Source organism: Benincasa hispida, chromosome 12, assembly GCF_027475165.1.
Source record: "Benincasa hispida cultivar pf3 chromosome 12, pf3_genome.v1.1, whole genome shotgun sequence".
NCBI lineage: Eukaryota > Viridiplantae > Streptophyta > Magnoliopsida > Cucurbitales > Cucurbitaceae > Benincasa > Benincasa hispida.
The window spans coordinates 40,177,044-40,198,458 of record NC_143489.1 but is presented as its reverse complement, the minus strand read 5'-3'; the positions used below and the strand labels follow the sequence as shown (position 1 = coordinate 40,198,458).

Sequence of the window (21,415 nt, the reverse complement as noted above, 5' to 3'; positions counted from 1 at the left end):
TTAATTAAAATTAATTTTAATTTTCAAAATTAAAGGAAGGAAAATAACTTCCCTCCCCTTAATCCTCTATGGGAATACATGATGAGTGGGGTGGTTGCAATTTGTGGAGACCATCTTCTTCTTCATAGAATATTTAACCAAATGCGTGAAAAACATTCATGCTATCTGGTTTTTTCAAATATCTCCCTACAAAAAGAAATCTCTCTCTATAAAATGCATCTTCCCTCATTTAAAAAATACAAAGCCTACATCTCCTATATTTCTCATCCCCTATAGAGAATACAAAAGACACTCTTGTGGTGGTGACCATTTTGGTTTGTTGCAATTTTTGGAGTTCATGTTTCCAAGCATGTTCGTGACCAATTTGGAGGAGAGGAACCACACGAAAAAATTATTCTTCAAGGGTAAGTTTTCTTGAAACCCTAATTATATTTGTTCTTCTTCTATTGCATGCTGTAAAACTTTTACAATTTGCATAATTGTGTTTTGTATAATTTCTTTTCTGTGTAAATCTAAATATTGGAATAATCCCGCTTTCGCAATGGAACTTCACCGTTCCTTCAATGATGAATGGATTTGTGAATGTTTGCAATTTTTGGATGTCTGCGGGATTGGATTTTTTTAGATTTATCGCTTTATTTTACAATTTGGTTTGTAAAGGCTCTTTGATTTTTTTGACATAAATTGCGATAGAATCTGTATTTTGAAAGTTTTGAGTCGTTCGTGATCATTTCGGTATTTTTCTAGAGAAAATGAGGCCCAAATTGGAGAAGGATCAATGGAATTCGCAACTGTAGAGTGGTTATTGTACAGTAACGTTTCAACGCTGCGAATGGCGAGTGGAAAATTTTTCCATAGCGTTACAACGCTAGGTCACAATGTTGCATCCAGTTTGCTTGGTTCAAGCGGTTCGAGGGTGATTCGGGTGCTGGGTGATCTGGTTCGTGCGGTTCAAGATTCGGTTCACCTGTTTTGAACCAGTTTGGCTATTAATTATGTTATAGTTAGTTGCTTTCAATTAATCAAATTAATATACGTGTTATATTAATCTAATTAATTATTTAGGAGTCAAATCCCGGTCCAATAATTGTGGTTTAAATTATGCATTTGATGTATGTTTAACTTTATTTATATATGTATAATGTATGCCATATAGTAAAATTCCTACCATAGGTTATGCATTATTCATGCATAATTTATATTATAAATATTATAATATATAGTTGCATGATTTACTTTTATAGCATGCTCATGCATCATATAATATAAGTGTTATAAAATATGTTTGCATGTATTAGTAACATAGTCATGCATCATTTATATTGTAAGCATTATAATATATAGTTTTAATGTATGGATGAATGTATGTTATTAATTACTTTATTACTTTAGTATATAAGTGTTATGTATGTTTAGTAATGAAATGGGATTGCATGAAACATGAAATTACTTTAAGTTATTTTATAATTGTTATAATTTACTAAAGTATGCTTTCACATGCAATGATTGGTTTTAATTTATTCCATTTCATTTTATAATTGTTATAATTAAATGAAATTAGAAATCATAATTAATAATTTAGAATTGCATGCAAACCTCATGTTAAAATCATTTTTTAAAATAATTTAAAAACATGATTCACATAGACCTAAGATCACATTTCTAATGAGATTAGAAATAAGTTTAATCTTTTAATCAGTTTAATAGGATTAAATTGATTTTAATTAAAAGATTAAATTTGTAGCAAACATATCTATAAGGGACCTTTTTGTCTAAGACTAGTTTTGTCTAGGCTGGGGTATTTAAGTTGATGGAAACGGAGCACCCCCTATTTGGGAATTGACCTAGAAAGGTGAATTAGATAGATTTTCTACAAGCATGCAACTATTGATTAAAGTTTATTAAAGTATTTAATGAACATTAATCAAAGTTGTTTAACTATCCAAAGTAAGTGTTACTTTTGGGAAAATTTAAACAAACACTTGGTAAAAGTACATAGCCATATTTTTCTAAGTTAAATAACCCTAGGTAAAACACTCAGTGGAGGAAAATGAGCTATATGATACTTCATTTTTCCTTTTCATGTTTCTCCCTCAAAGTTCACACCGTGAGATCTATACTTGGCCTTGAGACATCTTTGCTTGTGTCCCTTTACGGGTGGTGTTTGTATAGGTCAATACCAAGGTGAATAGAGAGAGTATTTATAGTAAATGGGAGCAGAACGTGTGTCAACACATCCCAAGGTCTCTCTCATTAGTTTGTAGTAAATTTTCATGCTTGGCCTCAAGACACCTTTGCTTGTGTCCCCTTACAGATGGCATTTGCATGACTTTTTACTTAAACTCTAGAAATGGAAAGGATTGTTGTAGTTTTTGCCCCCAATTGGTTTTTCCCTATGGTTGGCTCATTGGGGTGGAATTCTAGAATCTAAAATGAGGGTTTACACTTACAAGAAAACATTAAGCTAGTTCACAATTTCTAGATCGAACAATGATGAATGATATTTACAGTAACAAGAAGTTGTTCTGTATATTGGTTGAGATCGTCTCATTTCAATGAAGAGGTACCTGATCACCTTACTATGGCTTTTACCCTAGCTTACTGAAACATCATTACAAAATAGATGTCACATATGGTGCATTAAATTATTTTATTAAATTTGATTAGTTTTTCCAAATGGGTCATGCTTGAATACCAATATAAATAAATTGTATGTTTTAGCAAAATTACATAATGACTTGCGCAAAGATGACATGCATGTCATCTTAGATCTTTTACTTAGAATTATGATGGTTGTTAGGCAGAATATGCGTCCATCATGACAAGAATTCACAAGAATATGAGCTTGCGTCGATCAGAAACTCAGCTAACCCGTTATTTTGCGTTAATTATGCATTCAATATTCTATCTTTGTAGCTAATGCGGGAGATGAACGTAAACGCAGAAACCAGACCATCGCATAGACGACCGCATGCGGAGAAGCACTCCATCGCAAGACAAACACATCGATCAACACATGGATGTTACAGTAATCAGCCGTATGCGTCCATCGCATGGGAGTTACGCTCGTCAAGCGATTGCGGTCATCATGTAGAGTTGCGGTGTTAAGCGAATGCAGCCATTGAATGATTACGGCTACGCGACAACACATTCTAATGGGATCAACGCAAGGTAGGTGGAATGAACGCATCAACACATCTACCTCGAGAAAATCCAAAGATGATGTTGACATTTCACCTACCACGCCGTTAGTGGCAGAGGTTCAGAAAGGACGAACGCACCGAACATCAGACTCAGAGCAGTCCAATTAATGCTGTCAGCGATCCAAGCTTCATAAATAGAAGTCGATGAGCTGAGATTCATTTTATCCAAGGTTTTTGCCTGAGGTTCACCTAGGGCGGATCTTTGTAATCCAGAAAAACTGCGTGAGAAGACGCTGAGAGTTCTTCACCTCCTTCATCCATTCCGAGTGACGGTCGGAGCGTTCGACTGGAGCTAGATCTCGAGAGAGTCAGCTTCTTTGCCCATCCATGGCACCACCAGCAGCCTTAATGCGCATCATCCGCTGGAAGCAAAGTTTTGCTTCCAGCAGTCATTTCTTTTTCCTTTCTTTTTCTATATTGTATTGTATGACATTTTGGAATCAAGAAATTAATATAATATGTTTTCAATGCATTTCTCTATTCCTTCGAATTCATCTTCATCTTCTTGCTTAGCATCTTTACTTTCATTGCAACACTTAATGGGAGTGCTTGAGTATTGCATACTTAGTCATGTGGATTAGGAATATGAAGCATGTAGCAACCCACCGAGAGGTGTGCGTTGTGCGAGTATGTGAGTAATCTTATTTGCTTAGTGTGAAGTTTCTGCAACGCCTATCTATAGGCTAATACATTACTTGTCTATGAGTGAAGTCAGCAACAATCAACTGCCCGAGAGGGTAAGTGTTTGGACGTATTAAGCAAGGTATACATTGTTCACTAGGGATAGTAACAATCTTAGGTCAGCAAAGTTTATGTGATTGTCTTGTATTATGTATGCTTCATTCTTCCATTAGGGATACTCGGGAGGGTAGTCTAAGGACAAGATCTAGGCTTGGGAAGGTTAGGTCAGAATCTAGGTTTGGGAGAGCCAGATTAGAACACATAATACAAGAGATAGGCACTTAGGAATGAGCACTATTTGTTATTAACGCATCGCATGCATCCTGGATACGATTGAATGCGGTCACCTTGCTTTCATGCATTTTTCATCATCGCATAGGATAAGAGTAGAGTCTTAGGAATAAGCTCTATAGACAGTTTGCTTTTAACACATGCCTCCTAGAATTAGGACATCGAATTTCCATTAGAAAATGACTTGCTGTGTATGGTTGTAACATGATTGCATAGTCTAACGCTGATTAAGGTTGCCCTTGCGATCACTCTTAAGTTTTGCAATGAAAACATCTCCGCATTTTATCTACTTTCCCATACATTTATTTCATGTCAAGGTTTGTTGCATCTCTACCTTTCATGCATATTCTCATAGCGTTGTCTGATAGATAGGAGTAGAAGTAGCATTAACATAGCAACATCCCCTCCATTCTTTTATTCAACCGCCGCATGCGCAATCACCACAAACATATAGTTACAAGTCCCTGTGTTCGACCTCGGATTACCCGAGAAGCTTGTGTTCATGTTATATTTGGTGTTAACGCAAGAAAACTTGTGGCAGGACGCATGGTCATCACATACATTCGATTAACGCATTTTTCATTCCAACGCATGACCATCGACGCATGACTATCAATGCATATCTTAGGAACATGCATCGCATAACGCGTCCAAGGGAAGTTGGTTGTCGAGTAAAATTGACTTCCAATTTCCTGTCATCACGCAACATATTTACTCGCCGCCGACAAACTTACCGATGAAAATTACGCTACACGAACAAACACAACCAACACAATTTTAATCATTGATGACATGAGATTTGTCCTTGTGGAGAATTTTCCTCTTGTACCAGCTCAAAATGTTTCTCGAAACGTTCGGGAGGCATATGAGCATTGGATATGGGCAAATGAGAAGGCCTGAACGTATATTTTGGCAAGCCTTTTTGAAGTCTTGGCCAAGAAGCATGAGCCCATGATCACTGCCCGTGAGATCATGGAGTCCTTACAGGGGATGTTCGGATAACTGTCTGCACAACTCAGGCATGACGCTCTGAAAAATATCTTCAATGATCGTATCGTATGCAACTGGGGCATCTGTTAGAGAATATGTTCTCAACATGATGGTCCACTTCAACGTGGCAGAGATGAATGGGTCAGTCATCGATGAGGCCAATTAGGTTAGCTTCATCCTTGAATCTTTACCTGAAAGTTTCCTACAGTTTCGTATCAATGTTGTTATGAACAGGATTGTCTACAACCTGACCACCTTGCTCAACGAGCTACAAAGTTTCGAATCCGTGATGAAATCCAAGGAACAGAAGGGTGAGACAAATGTTGCCTCGTTCTCTAAGAAGTTCTACAGAGGATTGTTCTAGAACTAAGTCTGTGCTTTCTTCTTTCGACACAAAAAAGTGGAAGAAGAAGAAGGTGGAAAAAGGAAAGCTAACCCACCAGCTACTGCCCAAAAGGGCAAGAAGGCCAAGGCTGTAAAGGCAATTTGTTTCCATTGCAATCAAGAGGGACACTGGAAGATGAATTATCCAAATACTTGGCAGAAAAGAAGAAGGTCAAGCAAGGTAAATATGATTTACTTATTCTGGAGACTTGTTTAGTGGAGAATGATGGTTCAGTCTGGATAATAGATTCAGGCACCACTAACCATGTTTGTTCTTCATTTTAGGAAATTAATTCCTGGCGGTAACTGAAGGCTAAGGAAATGATGATGTATGTTGGAACTAGGCATGTCGTGTCAGCTACGACAGTGGGAAGACTTCGACATTAGTTACAGAAATCGTATATTATACTAGATATTGTATATGTGGTTCCAAGTTTGAAAAGGAACCTTATTTCTGTAAAGTGCCTATTATAACAAAAATATTTTGTTTCATTTAATATAAATAAAGTGTTTGTTTACAAAAATGGTGTATATATTTGTTTGGCAAATCTCGTTTATGTTCTAAGACCGTTAGCAACTAAAGCCCTCATAAATATCGAATTGTTTAAAACTGTAGTAACTCAGAATAAAAGACTTAAAATTTCTCCTAAGGAAAATGACCAGATTTAGTACATAAGATCAGAACACATAAATCTCAATAGGATTGAGGCATTATTCAAGAATGGACTTCTAAGTGAGTTTAAAGAAAATTCTTTACTTGTGTGTGAGTTATGCCTTAAAGGCAAAATGATTAAAAGATCTTTTACTGAAAAAGGTCACAGGGTGAAAGAACCCTTAGAACTTGTACTTATAGATCTCTGTGGTCTGATGAATGTTAAGGTAAGATGAGGGTTTGAATATTTCATCATTTTTACTGATGATTATTCTAGATATGGATATGTTTATTTAATGCAATATAAGTCTGAAGCCCTTGACAAGTTCAAGGAATACAAGGCTGAAGTTGAAAACACATTTAATAAAACCATTAAAACTGTTAGGTTGTATGTCCTAAAACTCGTAGTTCGTAAACAACAAACATATATGAAGTTTATTCAGATAAGTGTTGTTGATTGTTTTATAACTCTAAATCCAATAAATTACGAACCCTTGGCTATTGTCATGAATACTTGGACTTTATGTGGAGACATAAACTAGATTAATTTCGAGTAAAATAGCCTAAACAGTCTATAGTACTTGGATTAGGTTGGGTACCTATTTCTGTAGATACTATGGAATACAACCCGCTTTATGATTGTTACAAATGTTGTAAAGTGCCATAAACAATGTGATCAATTCACTCATGTAGAGACATGTGAGCGGGGGTATTCTACACAATGAGATTGTGTAAGACTGACCACGAAATAATCATTGTTACGTCTTAACATCGTTTACGGTTAACATTGATTAATTTCACTTCTTGATGACCTAGATAACTTGATCTGAATCCTGAGCTGTCTATTAACTCCTTTTATTTGGGATTGTCCCTTGATCTGCATAGGTGAGGGTAACCTTAACATCGCTGCTCAATATGTCTCCCATTTCAGAGATAAGACCGGGTAGATGGATGGGGACATAGAATTTGCAAGATGGAATTCACTCCTACCCATTTTGGGGATAGTAGAAAGGTTATTCCCTTAAAGGCTGATCTCGAGTCTTGAACAGGGGGTCTCATCCTCTTGTTAGCTTGAAAGGGAATGGATTTAGTGATTATGATCCTAAATCAATTGTTCATTAGAGGGACAGTGGTACTTAAGGAGAAAAGATGTAACTCAGGGGTATTTCGGTATTTGACCTAGTTGAGGTTACGAACAACCTATGAAAGATCAACTTATCGATGACGGTTATTTCAAATGGACAGATAATATATCTACAATGAGGGGAGTGCAACTACAGGCTATAGTGAACAATCCTATTAGTTAACGAATGTTGATTAACTAGGTTAAAAAGTTTGATCAGTTAGTCTCGGATCGTTGGAGCCCATGATTTGTAGGTCCATCGGGTCTCCTTGCTAGCTCATTACGGACAAAATTTGAAGTGCTCAAATTCGGGCTTTAGAGAAAATTTTATTTTATATGAGATATAATTTACAATTAAATAATTAATTCGTTAATTAATTATTTTTTTAGAGTATTCTTGAACATTAGTATGAAAGTGTTTTTTAAACTTGATTAATGTGATTAACTAAGTTAGGTGTCAAAAACAATTTAATATGTGATATTAAATTTGTTTTAAAATTATTTTCTAAATTATGAAAATGTTTTTTCATAAAAAAAATTGATTGATTTATTTTTTAAATTAGTTAGTGGAAAAATCCAATTGTTGGATTTTCCCACTAACTAAGTGGACTTTCAAGTGACACTTTCAAAACTTGACACCTAAAGATTACATACTAGTGGAGTTTGAGGTGGAGACATGCGAGATAGGATTTTGTATGTAATTTGTCTTTAAATAATTTGGTTTTTGAAATATGTAAGAACTAATGCTTCTTTGACTTTTGACTTTTGACTTTACTTTTCCACCAAAATCTCTTTACTCTCCACTTTACTAGAGTGAAATTCCATTTAGTTCATTAACAAAACGACCCCACAACCATGTTCTTCAACTGGAAAATAGCAAGGATTTACCATTGGTGGTATCGATCGAGCACGAAGAGGAATATTATGGTGGATTCTACAAAGGTTGTATTTTCTTACCCTTTATGCATGCTTATTTTTAGTTTTATGTAATTAGAACGTTATTGATCCTTACTTCCGCTGTGCATGTTGTTTTTTATATTCCATAAAAAACATTTCCATCCGATCGAGGTGCATGGAGAGTGTTTGGATCTAAAATTCCAAGACTATTTTATAGAATATGGAATTGTATCCCAACTCTCAGCACCTGATACACCTTAGCAGTATCAGAAAGGAGAAATTGAACAAGGACATGGTTCAGTCTATGATGAGTTATGCTGATACCAGACTCATTTTGGGGTTATGCAATACATACTAAACTTACATTTTGTGTTTGATCCAAAAGTGTTACTGGAACACCTTTAAAGATATGAAATGGTTATAAAGGTAGTTTATGCTATTTCAGAATCCTAAGAAATTGAAACCTCATTTAAAATTGTGCCTATTTGCAGGTTACCCTAAAAGAATGAGAAGTGGTTACTTCTACGATCCTAAGGATAATAAGGTATTTGTGTTGACAAACACTACCTTTTTAGAAGAGGACCACATAAGGGAACAACCCCGAGTAAGATTGTGTTGAATGAACTTTCCAATGAAACTATTGAACCTTCAACTAGAGTTGTTGAAGAACCTACCCCAACAAGAGTTTTTGAAGTTGGATCATTTAGTAGGTCAAATTCACCTCAAGTGTTGAGGGAACCTCGATGTAATGGGAGGTTTTCGAACCTTCCTGTTCGTTATATGAGTTTAACAAAAACCTAGGTATTGTAGTTGACAGAGATGTTGAGGATCTACTATATTACAAAAAGGTAATGGAGGATATTGAAAAGGATGAGTGGATCAAAACTATTGATCTCGAAATGGAGTCTATGTACTTCAATTCGGTTTGGGATCTTGTAGATCAACTTGATGAGGTTAAATTTATATGTTGCAAGTGGATCTATAAGAGAAAACGGAGTGCTGATGGGAAGGTGTAAACCTTCAAGCTAGACTTATGGCAAAGGGTTATACCCAAGTTGAGGGAGTCAGCTATAAGGAGACTTTTTCACCTGTTTCCATGTTGAAGTCTATCCGGATACTCCTGTCCATTGCTTTACATTATGACTATGAGATTTGGCAGATGGACGTCAAGACTACTTTTCTGAATATAAATCTTTAGGAGATCATATATATGGAGTAATCTGAGGGGTTCATTACCTAAGGTTAAGAGCAAAAAGTTTGCAAGCTTAATTGGTCTATTTATGGATTGAAGCATGCTTCTCAATCTTAGAATATAAGGGTTGATATTGCACTTACATCTTATGGCTTTGATCAGAATGTTGATGAGCCTTGTGTTAGAATATAGAAACAAGCAATGGAAGAAAAATAGGATCATTAAGCATTCTAATTCATTAATTTTGGCTTCAAATTCAAGATGTTCATAAACTAAAAAGATAGAACACTAACCTTTGAAGTACCTCTTGAATCATGATCTTCAGCTGCAATCTCCTTTTCCTTTGATTGTGAACCATTACAAGGTCTTCCTTACTATTCTCTTGGAGCCTTAGATTGAGTTGTGAGACTCAATACAAGCTTGGATTAGGGGAATTGGAGGTGAAGAACTGGTTTTTCAGCAGTGTGAAGAACCCTTCTTCAACCACTTTTCTCAGCAAATTGCAACCGATTGCATCATGATTTTCACTCAGATCTCATTGTTATATTGCATTACTTTCATGCAAATCAACATCCTGCATGAATTCTAGCTCCACCTTGAGAATTTGAGCTGGAAATGTAATGGATTGGTGATTAACCTACTAGATGAAGAAGTGGGAAATTCCCTTTTTTCCAACTTTTCTCATTTTCCAATTTTTTATTTCAATTTTGAAACTTTTCCAAAATTAAAATTAAAAATTAACTTTTCAATTTTAATTCTTTAATTAAAATTGAGTTTTTATTAATTCTACAAAAATTAATTCAATAATTATTTTTTAATAAAATTAATAATTAATAATTAATTAAACAATTTAATTAATTCTAATTAATTTAATATCAAATATCAAATTAATTAATCACCAATTTCACTATCATGAATTTAATATTTAAATCATATTTAAATATTAATCGATTTTCCAATTTTCTTTAATTTCGAAATTAAACGTGTATCTATATCACATATAATTACTAATTCCCTTAATTCTAATTTGAACGTTTCAAATCAATTATCACGCTATTCTAAGGCTAATTCGTTTGTGAGCTAGTAGGAGGACCCAATGGACCTATAGATCATGGACTCCAATGATCCGAGATTAATTGGATAAACTCTTTACACCGAATTAACCTCATTCGTTAACTACCGGATCACTCCATTAAAGCCCGTAGTTACACTCCCCTCACTGTAGATATATTGTGTCTACTCGATATAACCATGATTAGTAAGTTAACCCTTTACAGGTTGTTCGTAATAACGGATGGGTCAAAAGGCTGTTTTACTCCCAAAATTACCTCTTCTTCCTTAAGTCCTATTTATCCTCTAATAAACAATTGATTTGTGATCCGATCATCAAACCGAGTCCTTCTTGGATCAATGAGAGGGTGTGGTACTTTTTTCACGACCCAAAGTCAACACTTAAGGGAACAATCTCTTTACTGTCCATGAAAGTGGGTAGGAGTGAATTCCATCTTGCACCCTATGTCCCCAACTATCTACCTAATCTTACCCCTGAAATGGGAGGCTTATTGAGCTGACACTGTTGAGCCAACCCTCACCAATGCAATTCTAAGAATAATCTCGAATAAACAAGAGTTCATAGTTAGCTCAGGATTAAGGTCAAGTTACCTAGGTCATCGTTTGAAATAGTCAGTCATAAAGAGTAAATAACATTATAAAGTAAGAGTGACTTATTTCTTGGTCCAATCTTGCGTAAACTCATTGCATAGGACACCCCCACTCCTCATGTCACTATATGTACGAATCAGGATCACTTCATTTGTGCATTTTCCAACTCCTTGTAATAACTACAGAATGGGCGGCATCCGATAGTGTTACCAGAATAAGGCATCTAACCTTATTCATATATTATAGATCATTTAGACTATTTACTCGAACCTGATCCACTCTTATGTCTCTACATAAAGTTCAAGTACTCATGTATTAGTCATGGATATTTTAGTTTGTTGGATTTATTTCTAAAATGAAATAATAAATTCATATATTAAATACAACTTTATTGAACCAAACTTCAATAACAACTTTCCTTATTTATATAATGAGTTTATTGTTTACAAACCACGAGTTTTAGGACATAAAACCTAACATCTTGTGTATACAAGAGAATCATAAATAATTTAGTAGTTTTTCTAGTGTTGTATGTAGATGATATCCTACTAATTAAGAATGATGTAAGTCTACTGACTGAAATTAAGAATTGGCTAGCGACCCAATTTCAAATGAAAGATCTGGGAGAGGTGCAGTTAGTTCTGGGTATTCAGATCTTTAGAGATCGAAAGAAAAAAACGTTAGCACTGTCTCAGGCATCGTATAATTACAAGATGCTTTTCAAGTTTTCGATGCAGAACTCCAAGAGAGAATTACTCCCTTTTAGGAATGGAGTTATATTGTCTAAGGAACAATGTCCTAAGACAGCTCAAGAAGTTGAGGAAATGAGATGGATCCCCTATGCATCGGCTATTGGTAGCCTGATGTATGCAATGTTATGTACTAGACCTGACATTTGATATGTGGTGGGGATAGACAGTAGATATCAGTCTAATCTAGGATTTGATCATTGGACCGCCGTTAAGAATATCCTCAAATATCCATGGAGAACGAGGGACTACATGCTTGTGTATGGTTCTAAGGATCTGATCTTTACAGGATACACAAACTTTGATTTTCATACTGATAAGGATTCTAGGAAATCCATATAAGAATCAACATTCACTCTTAACGGAAGAGCAGTAATCTGGAGAAGCACCAAGTAGGGGTGAATTGCTGACTCCAGTATGGAGGCTGAGTATGTAGCGGCTTGTGAAGTTGCTAAGAAATTTGCGTGGCTTAGAAAATTCTTGACTGATCTAGAAGTGGTTTCAGACATGTCAAAGCCCATCACTCTTTATTGTGATAATAGTGGTGCTGTGACTAATTCTCGAGAGCTTAGGAGTCACAAGCACGGGAAGCACATAGAGCAGAAGTATCATATCATCCGAGAGATTGTGTATCAAGGGGACGTGATTATCATGCAGATAGCATCGGAGCACAATGTTGCCAATCCATTTACAAAGGCCCTCGCGGCTAAGGTGTTTGAGGGTCACCTGCAGAGTATGGGTCTACAGGACATGCCACAACTAGTCTAGGGCAAGTGGAAGATTTTGTACTAGGCACGCATATTATGCCCTAGTTTACTGTTTTGTGTACTTTTATATTAGATGACTTTTATGATGTACACCCCACTAGCTTTAGTACAAGTGGCAGATTGTTGGGGTTGATGCCCTAAATCTCGTGGGTTCTATAGTTTGTAATATTAATTTACAATAAAATTTATTTATTTATTAAAATATGAGATGTTTATTTGACATTTAGTAGCATTAACCCATAAACCAATAAACTAACATCCAACGTTATCTTCTGTATCTTAAACATGTATATAGAGACATACAAGTGGATTCATGTTTAAGAGATAACATATGGTCTGTAGTAGATGGATAAGGCTGGGTACCATATCCTGATGACATTACGAATACGACTCGCTTTATAAATGTTACAATTGTTGTAAAGTGATACAAATAATCTGATCCTAATCATTCATGTGGAGACATGTGAGTAGAGGTATTCTATACAAAGGATTTATATAAGACCGGACCACGAAATGATTATTCTCATTATATAACACCATTGATTAAGACTTAGCTTTCATCAGGATGACCATAAATGATATGACTTGAATCCTGAGTGAGTTGTGAACTCCTGCCTATGAATGCGGTCCTTTAGTTTGTATAGGTAAGAATGGCCAGTTCACTGACTCAATAAGCCTACCATTTTGGGGATTCTTTTGATTGAGGAGTTGGGTACACAGCTACATAAGACAAAATTTAGTCCTTCCCTAATGTCGGGGTAAGTAGATAAATTGCTCCCTTAAGGATTGATTTTGGGGCTTGAACAATGTGGTGCCACACCCTCTCTTAGCCTGAGAGGAGTTGGGTCATAGTTGGACTAAGACATTGTTCATTAGAGGGATCAATGGTACTTAAGAAGTTAGATGTAACTATAGGGACAAACTAGTAATTTTGGTCCAATTGTACTTACGAACAATTTGTGAAGGGTTATCGCACTGTTGACTGGTTATACCCAATGGACACAGAAATATATCTGTAGTACGAAGAGTGCAGTTGTCGGTCTTTAGAGGAGTGACTGGCAGTTAATGGATGTTGAATAATTAATTAAACTCAATTAAAGGAGTTTAATTAATTATTCAAGTACGACTGGAGCTTTAATTTATAGGTTCATAAAGTCCCCTTGTTGGGGTTGATGCCTTAAAGTCTCGTCCTGTAGTTTGTAAACAGTTTGTACGAACATTTGTGTTGTATAATATATGATATTTACTTCACATCTTGTATTTTGCTCAGCTTCATGTTTTATTTACTTTACCAAAAACCAATAAACGTAAAATCCCTGGTTATCTGTATGTGACTCAAGCATGTATGTGATGACATACAAGTGCATCATGTCTTGAGTGATAACCAAAATGGTCTGTAGTATATGGATATAGGAGGGAAACCTTATCCTAGTAACGCTACGAATGCGGCTCACTTTGTGGAATGGTCACAAGTGTTGTGACTTGTCACAGATGGTCTGATCCTGATCATTTGTGTTGGGGACATGCGAGTGCGGGCGTCCTATACAAAGAGTTTGTATAAGACCTGACCACGAAGTGTTAACGTCTCATATATAACACCGTTTATGACAGAGACTTCACTTCACTAGGATGACCATAGGTAACATGACCTCAATCTTGAATGAGTTGGGAACTCCTGCCATTGAGGGCGGTTCTTTGATTTTTATGGGTAAGTGGCCAGGTTGCTGATTCAAACCTACCATTTTGGGGATTCGTCTGATTTGGGAGCTGGAAACTCAACTACCAAGATGGAATTCACTCCTTCCCCGAGGTAGAAAGTAGATAGATAGCTCCTTTAAGGGTTGATTCCAGGGCTTGAACGATGTGGCGCCACACACATTCTCTTAGCCCGAGAGGTGTTCACACATAGTTGGACTATGTTGTATTGTTCATTAGAGGAATCGATGGTACTTAAGGAGTGAGATGTAACTACAGGGGTAAAATGATAATTTGGCCTAGCTGTACTTACGAGCATCTGTGAAGGGTCATCGTATCATGATTGGTTATATGCAATGGATATAGAAATATATCTGTGGTAAGATGAGTTCAGTTGTTGGTCTTTAGTGGAATGCCTGACAGTTAACGGATGGTGGATCTCGTGGCTAAAGAGTTTAGTCAGCTATTTACGGACCGTTGAAGCTTCGACCCACAGGTCCATTAGGTCCCCTGGGTAACTTGGATAAAGTCGAGAATCAGTGTTTGGGTTAATTTGAAATGTTCAAATTGACAAGAGGAAGTTCGATTATATATGATATAATTGGACTAGTTAATTATATATGATATAATTGGACTAGTTAATTATATATGATATAATTGGCTAAATTATGAGATACATTATTTTGGAGGAAATTAGATATAAATATGATTTATATCAAGTAGAGGAGAAATTATTATAGTAGATATGTGATATCAAACTATAGGGTAAAACTATAATATGATTATATTTATTATTAATTTAATTGGTTAATTATATGATAATTAACTTAAAATCTCTCTCGGACGTGCGTTAGTGGGGAACAATGTCGGTTATTGTAACCGATGAATAAAAATGAAATTTGTTTCATTTTGAAGGGTTCAAAGTTCAAAAAAGATCAGAAGGTTTACGCTGGTGTGAAAACGTAATCGATCGCTTAACGTCGAGAGCCTATACGATAGTCGTTCAACGCCTAAACGATCGCATACATCGTGCCTAAATGATCGCCTACCTAGCGCCTAAACGATTGCACACTAAGTCCTAAATGATTGGTTAGCTTTCCTAAATGATCATTCAGTAAAATCTACACGATCGTGTAGTTTCTTCTAAGCAATAAGCATTTTGCTATGCGATAACTTCATATACTCTCCCACTTGCTTATCGCCTACACGATTAGTTCTTCCTCCTACCTCTACCAAACTCACCGAAGACCACGCTTTGGGTTCTCACTTCAAGAATACCTGGGAGTCCTTTCTGGTGGTGTCATCCCCACTGCATTCGTGTGTTTGCGATTGTTCGTGTTGCTGTAGTCGACGCATCTGCTGGGCGTTGGTTGATCGGGTAGAGGTCTTCCGCTGTATTGAGTTCCATAGTTAGAAAACCGTCTTTAACTGGTATGAGAACTCTCTCCCTTGTTATTTCTTGTTCAAAGCATACTGTTAATTACTGTTTGTTTGCATAATTATGCGTTTGAATGTATTTGATGTATTTCGGTCACGGTGAAATTGGAGCGATCCGAACGTGCTCATGGAACTTTTCGTTAAGAGATCCTTCAATTATTATCAGAGCCAGGTTCTGATTCTCCAATTTCATATGTTGCAACGAAATTACATTTACATTCTTGGTGGGTGCATTTTTGCACTGTTTAATCATTAAATTGTTGTGGATGACACCACCACTTAGAACCCTAGGTATTCTCGGTTTGAGAATCCAAGAGGTGTGGGCTCTATTGGATTTTGCAGAGGGAAGGAAGAAGTGATCGTATATCACGACCAAGAAAGTGGGAGAAGGCTGATGTCTATCGTATAAACGATGCTTGATCTTTTAAGAAGCGGTACATGATCGTTTAGTAAATAGGTTGCGATCGTATAGATGATCGTTTAGTAAACGCTCGGGTGGTGATTGTTTATGAAAGAGCTAGACAATCGTTTAACAAATCCTATGCGATCATTTAGAAATAAGCGCGTGTGTATACGATCGTGTAGAAACGTTGAGCTATCGTGTAGTCTCTCGGTTTGCTATGTGATAGACTGTATACACTAAATGTGAGTGAATGACCGATCTCTTTGCAAAATGAAAATAATTTTCATTTTATTCTTCGGTTACGAAAACTGAATGAAACCTCCCACTATCACATGTTACGAAGAAAACGTGGCACAATTATCCCATAATTGTCCAAAAAAATAATAATTATAATCATATTATATTCATTAACCTATGGTTTAATATCACATCAAATACAACATATGAATCCTAGTCTTTTCTCCTCTACTAGATATAAATCATATTTATACCATTTTCCTCCAAATAATGTATCTCATACATAATGTCAATTATATCATATATAATTAACCAGTTCAATCATATCATATATAATCGAACTCCCTCTTGTCAATTTGAACACTTCAAATTGATCTAAAAACTGATTCTCAACTTGAATTCATTGAGTTACCAAGGGACCTTATGGACCTATGGCTTGAAGCTCCAACGGTACGTGAATAGCTGACTAAAGTCTTTAGCCACGAGATCCACCATTCGTTAACTACCAGGCATCCCACTAAAGATCGACAACTGAACTATTCTCACCATAGATATATTTCTATGTCCATCGGATATAACCAATCAACAGTACGATAACCCTTCACAGATGCTCGTAAGTACAGATGAGCCAATTTACCGTTTTGCCCCTATAATTACATCTAACTTCTTAAGTACCACTGATCCCTCTAATGAACAATACAACATAGTCTTATTATGTGTGGACACCTTTTGAGCCATGAGAAGGTGTGTGGCGCCACATCGTTTAAGCCCCGGAATCAGTCTTTAAGGAAGCAATCTATCTACTTATTCCTACTTCGGGGAAGGAGTGAATTCCATCTTGTATAGCTGAGTTCCCATCTCCTAAATCAGAAGAATCCCCAAAGTGGTAGGTTTGAGTCGGCGATCTGGCCATTCACACCCATGCAAATCAAAGAACCGCCCTCAAAGACAGAAGTTCCCAACTCACTCAAGGTTGAGGTCATGTTACCTATGGTCATCCTAGTGAAGTGAAGTCTATGTCATGAATGACGTTATATAACAAGACTATAACACTTTGTGGTCAGGTCTTATACAAACTCTTTGTATAGGACGCCCTCGCTAGCATGTCCCCACATGAATGATCAGGATCAAACCATCTGTAGCAAGTCACAACACTTGTAACTATTCTACAAAACGGGCCGCATCCGTAGCATTACCAGGATAAGGTTTTCCTCCTATATCCATATACTATAGACCATTTTGGTTATCACTTAAGACATGATCCACTTGTATGTCTTCACATACATGCTTAAGTTACAAACGACAACTAGGGATCTTAATTTATTGGTTTGTGGTAAAGCAGATAAAACATTCAATGCTCATAGGCAATAAGTGAAGAAAATATCATATATTATGCATCACAAACGTTTGTTCAAAATGTGTTTACAAACTACAGGACACGAGAATTTAGGGCATCATCCCCAACGATATATATATAAAAATTAAAATGAATTTGATTTTAATTATAATTTTCAAAATTAAAAGGAGGGAAATAATTTCCCTCCCCATAATTCTCTCTTGGAATACGTGATGAGTAGGGTGGTTGTAATTTATGGAGGCCATCATCTTCTTCACATAATTTTTAACAGACTGTGTGAAAAACATTCACACTCTTTGGTTGTTTTCAAATATCTCCTTAAAAAAAGAAATTCTCTCTCTAAAATCCATCTTTCCTCATATAAAAAATACAGAGCTCACACCTCCTGTATTTCTCATCTCTTACTGAGAATACAAAGGACTCTCTTGTGGTAGTAGTCATTTTGGTTTGTTGCAATTTTTGGAGTTCATGTTTCCAAGCATGTTCATGACCAATTGGGACAAGAGGAACCACACGCAGAAATTGTTCTTCAAGGGTATGTTTTCTTGATATGCTAATTCTATTTTTTCCCTCTTCTATTGCATGCTATAAAATTTCTGTAATTTGCATAATTGTGTCTTGTTAAATTTCTTTTCTATGTAAATCTAAAAATTGGGACGATTCTGCTTCCACAATGGAACTTCACGGTTCCTTCATACATGTCTCTACATGAATGATAGGGATGATATCATTTGTAGCACTTTACAACAATTGTAACATCTACAAAGCGGGTCGTATTCGTGGTGTCACCAGGATAAGGTATCCAACCTTATCCATCTACTACAGACCATTTAGGTTATAACTTAAATATGATCCACTTGTATGTCTCTACATACATGTTTAAGCTACAGAAGATAACCTCATATGTTAGTTTATTGATTTTGTGGGTTAATGCTACTAAATGTCGAATAAAATGCTACAAATTTTGTCAAATAAAATGCTAAAAGTTTTATTAAATAAACAAATCATCTGTACATTATATGCGAGAACAATGATGTTTGATCCCTAGATCTGAACATAATTTTTTGAACGCGACATTATCAAATTGCTTCCCATTATCAGTTACTATTTCATTTGGGATTCCAAATTGACATATAATGTCTTTCCAGATAAAGCTATTTATTTTCTTCTTGGTTATGGTTACTAGTGCCTTTGCCTCGGCCCACTCTATAAAATAATCTACTATTACTATTGCAAACTTCACTTGCCCTTTGCCCTGGAAAAGTGGTCCATGAGATCTATTCTTGATTGTGCAAATCGCCATGGACTTGTGATTTTAGTCAATGGTTTTGGTGACTGTCTCGAAATCGACGCAAAATGTTGACATTGATCACATACCTTTACAAACTTTCCTTATAATCAGAATTCTCTTCTTTTGAAGTTTCTTCCTCTGCGATGCCTGGTTGGTGCAAAACATCTATTGATGTTGTCTTATTCAATTCTTTTTCATAGGCTATTGCTAATTGGGCTAAGAAATCTACACTTGCATTTTGTGATCTCAGGATCCACCTTATTTCTTACTTCGAGTATGAGGTTAAAATTTCTTTGATTTTAGATAGATATACTGCCATTCTCTGATCCTTGGCCTAATATTCGACTGTTATTTACTTTACAATTAACTGAGAATCACTTAATATTAAAAAATTTAAAATGCCCAACCCATTTACAACTCTTAATCTTGTGAGGAGGGCTTCATATTTTGCTTTATTATTTGAAGCCCGAAAACTGAATCTCAATGCGTGTTCTAGATGTTCTTCTCAAGGGGATACAAATAGCAATCCTATCCTACATCCTTTTGCATTTGCTGAACCACGAACAATATCCATGGGATCTTAGAAGTAGCTGATTGGAGAGAGTTCACTTTAGCTTTGGTTTCAGCTTTGACTTATCCTGAGATGGCCTTATCCTGTCCTACATCCTTTATAGTTAATTATGCTATAAAATCTACCATGGCTTGACCTTTCATTGATGTTTTTGGTTTGTAGTGGATATCATGCTCATTGGATTCTATTGCCTGTTTCATAAGTCATGCTGATGCCTCTGGTCTTTGTAGCATCTACTTCAAAGGGAAATTAGTCAAGATGGTAATTTTATGCGTCTGAAAGTATAGGTGTAATCTTATTGCTGAAGTGATCAATACAAGGGTGAGTTTCTCTACTTGAGGATATCTGGTTTCAGCTCCCACCATTGCTCTATTCGTATAATAAATTGGTCGCTTGAGTCCTTTTTCTTCTTTCATTGTGAGACTGCTAGGTAGAGTAGTAACTCATCTCATGGAATGATTTTTGTAAGAAAGGGGAGCTGATCTCAAGTATGCTTTTAAGTGGTTAAAAGTTTTCTCACATTCCTCGGTCCATTCAAATTGAGTCTCCTTTCTTAGAACTTTGAAAAAAAGGCAAACACCTATTCGTGGTTCTGCTTACAAATCTATTAAGTGATGTTATTCTTCCATTGAGGCTCTGAAGTTGCTTGAGGTTCGTTGAAGATGAAATTTCTATGATAGCCTAAATTTTGTCCGGATTGGCCTCTATACCTCTTTGGTGAACCATGAAACCTAGAAACTTTCTTGACGTTACTCCGAAGGCACATTTTTCTAGATTTAACTTCATTTGTATTTTCTGAGTACTTGAAAAGCTTTATTCAGGTCGGCCTCATGCCGGTTTGCCTTGGTACTTTTTATTAGCATATCGTCCACGTACACTTCCATATTTTTCCTAATGAGAGGGGAAAATATGTGGTTTATCATTCTCTAATACGTGGACCCTGCATTTTTAAGGCCAAATGACATGACTTTATAATAATAAAAACCTTTATTAGTGATGAAAGAAGTTTTCTCTTGATCTTCTTCATGCATTTTGATTCGATTATAACCTGAGTACACGTCCATAAAACATAATATCTCGTAACCTGTTGTGGAATACACTAACTGGTCTATTATTGGAAGAGGAAACTGTCTTTGAGGCAAGCTTTGTTTAGATAAGTGAAATCAATATACATTTGCCATTTTCCATTTGGTTTCTTAACTATCACTACATTAGAAAGCCACTTTAGATAGTTCTTTGATGAAACCTGCCTTGAGAACATTTTCAACTTGGTCAGCTATCATTTCATTCCATTCTTGATTAAAAACTTTTCATATTTGTCTTATGGGCTTAAAATCTCCATTAACATTCAATCTGCATACTATTACACTAGGATCTGTTCTTGGCATGTCCTCATGTGACCAAGAAAACACATATGCATTTTCTCTAATGAAGGTAAGCAACCTTGCCTTCTGCTTAATTCTCAGCTTAGACCAATGTTCGCTTTTTTTTTTTCTTTAGATATGAGAGGGACGAATCTTAAGGCCTCTGTGGGTTATCCCCTTTGGTTGACCTCATATCCTCGTGGGTGCATTTCAGTTTTGGTTTCGCCTAAACTTCCATCAGCCTCCACTTGGCCTGAGTTTTCCTTATTGGCATCAGCCTGGTCTAAATTTTTCACTTTGGCCTCGCCCTGGCCTAAGCTTTTCACCTTGGACTTGGCTTTTCCTGGATTTCTCACTTCAGCCTTGGCCTCACCTAGATTTTTCACCTCAACCTTAGCCTAGCTTAAGCTTTTCACCTCGACCTCGACCTGGCCTAAAATTTTTACCTTAGCCTTGACCTGGCCTGAAT

The 21,415-nt window shown here is 36.1% G+C and overlaps 1 long non-coding RNA gene across 1 annotated transcript; it reads left to right on the top strand.

The window, feature by feature from the left end:
* Positions 1 to 93: 93 nt before the first annotated feature.
* Positions 94 to 1,073, top strand: LOC150031990 (uncharacterized). Its single transcript, XR_016524980.1, has 2 exons — positions 94 to 404; positions 748 to 1,073. It is a non-coding gene; the product is annotated as an uncharacterized LOC150031990 (long non-coding RNA).
* The last annotated feature ends 20,342 nt before the right edge of the window (positions 1,074 to 21,415 follow it).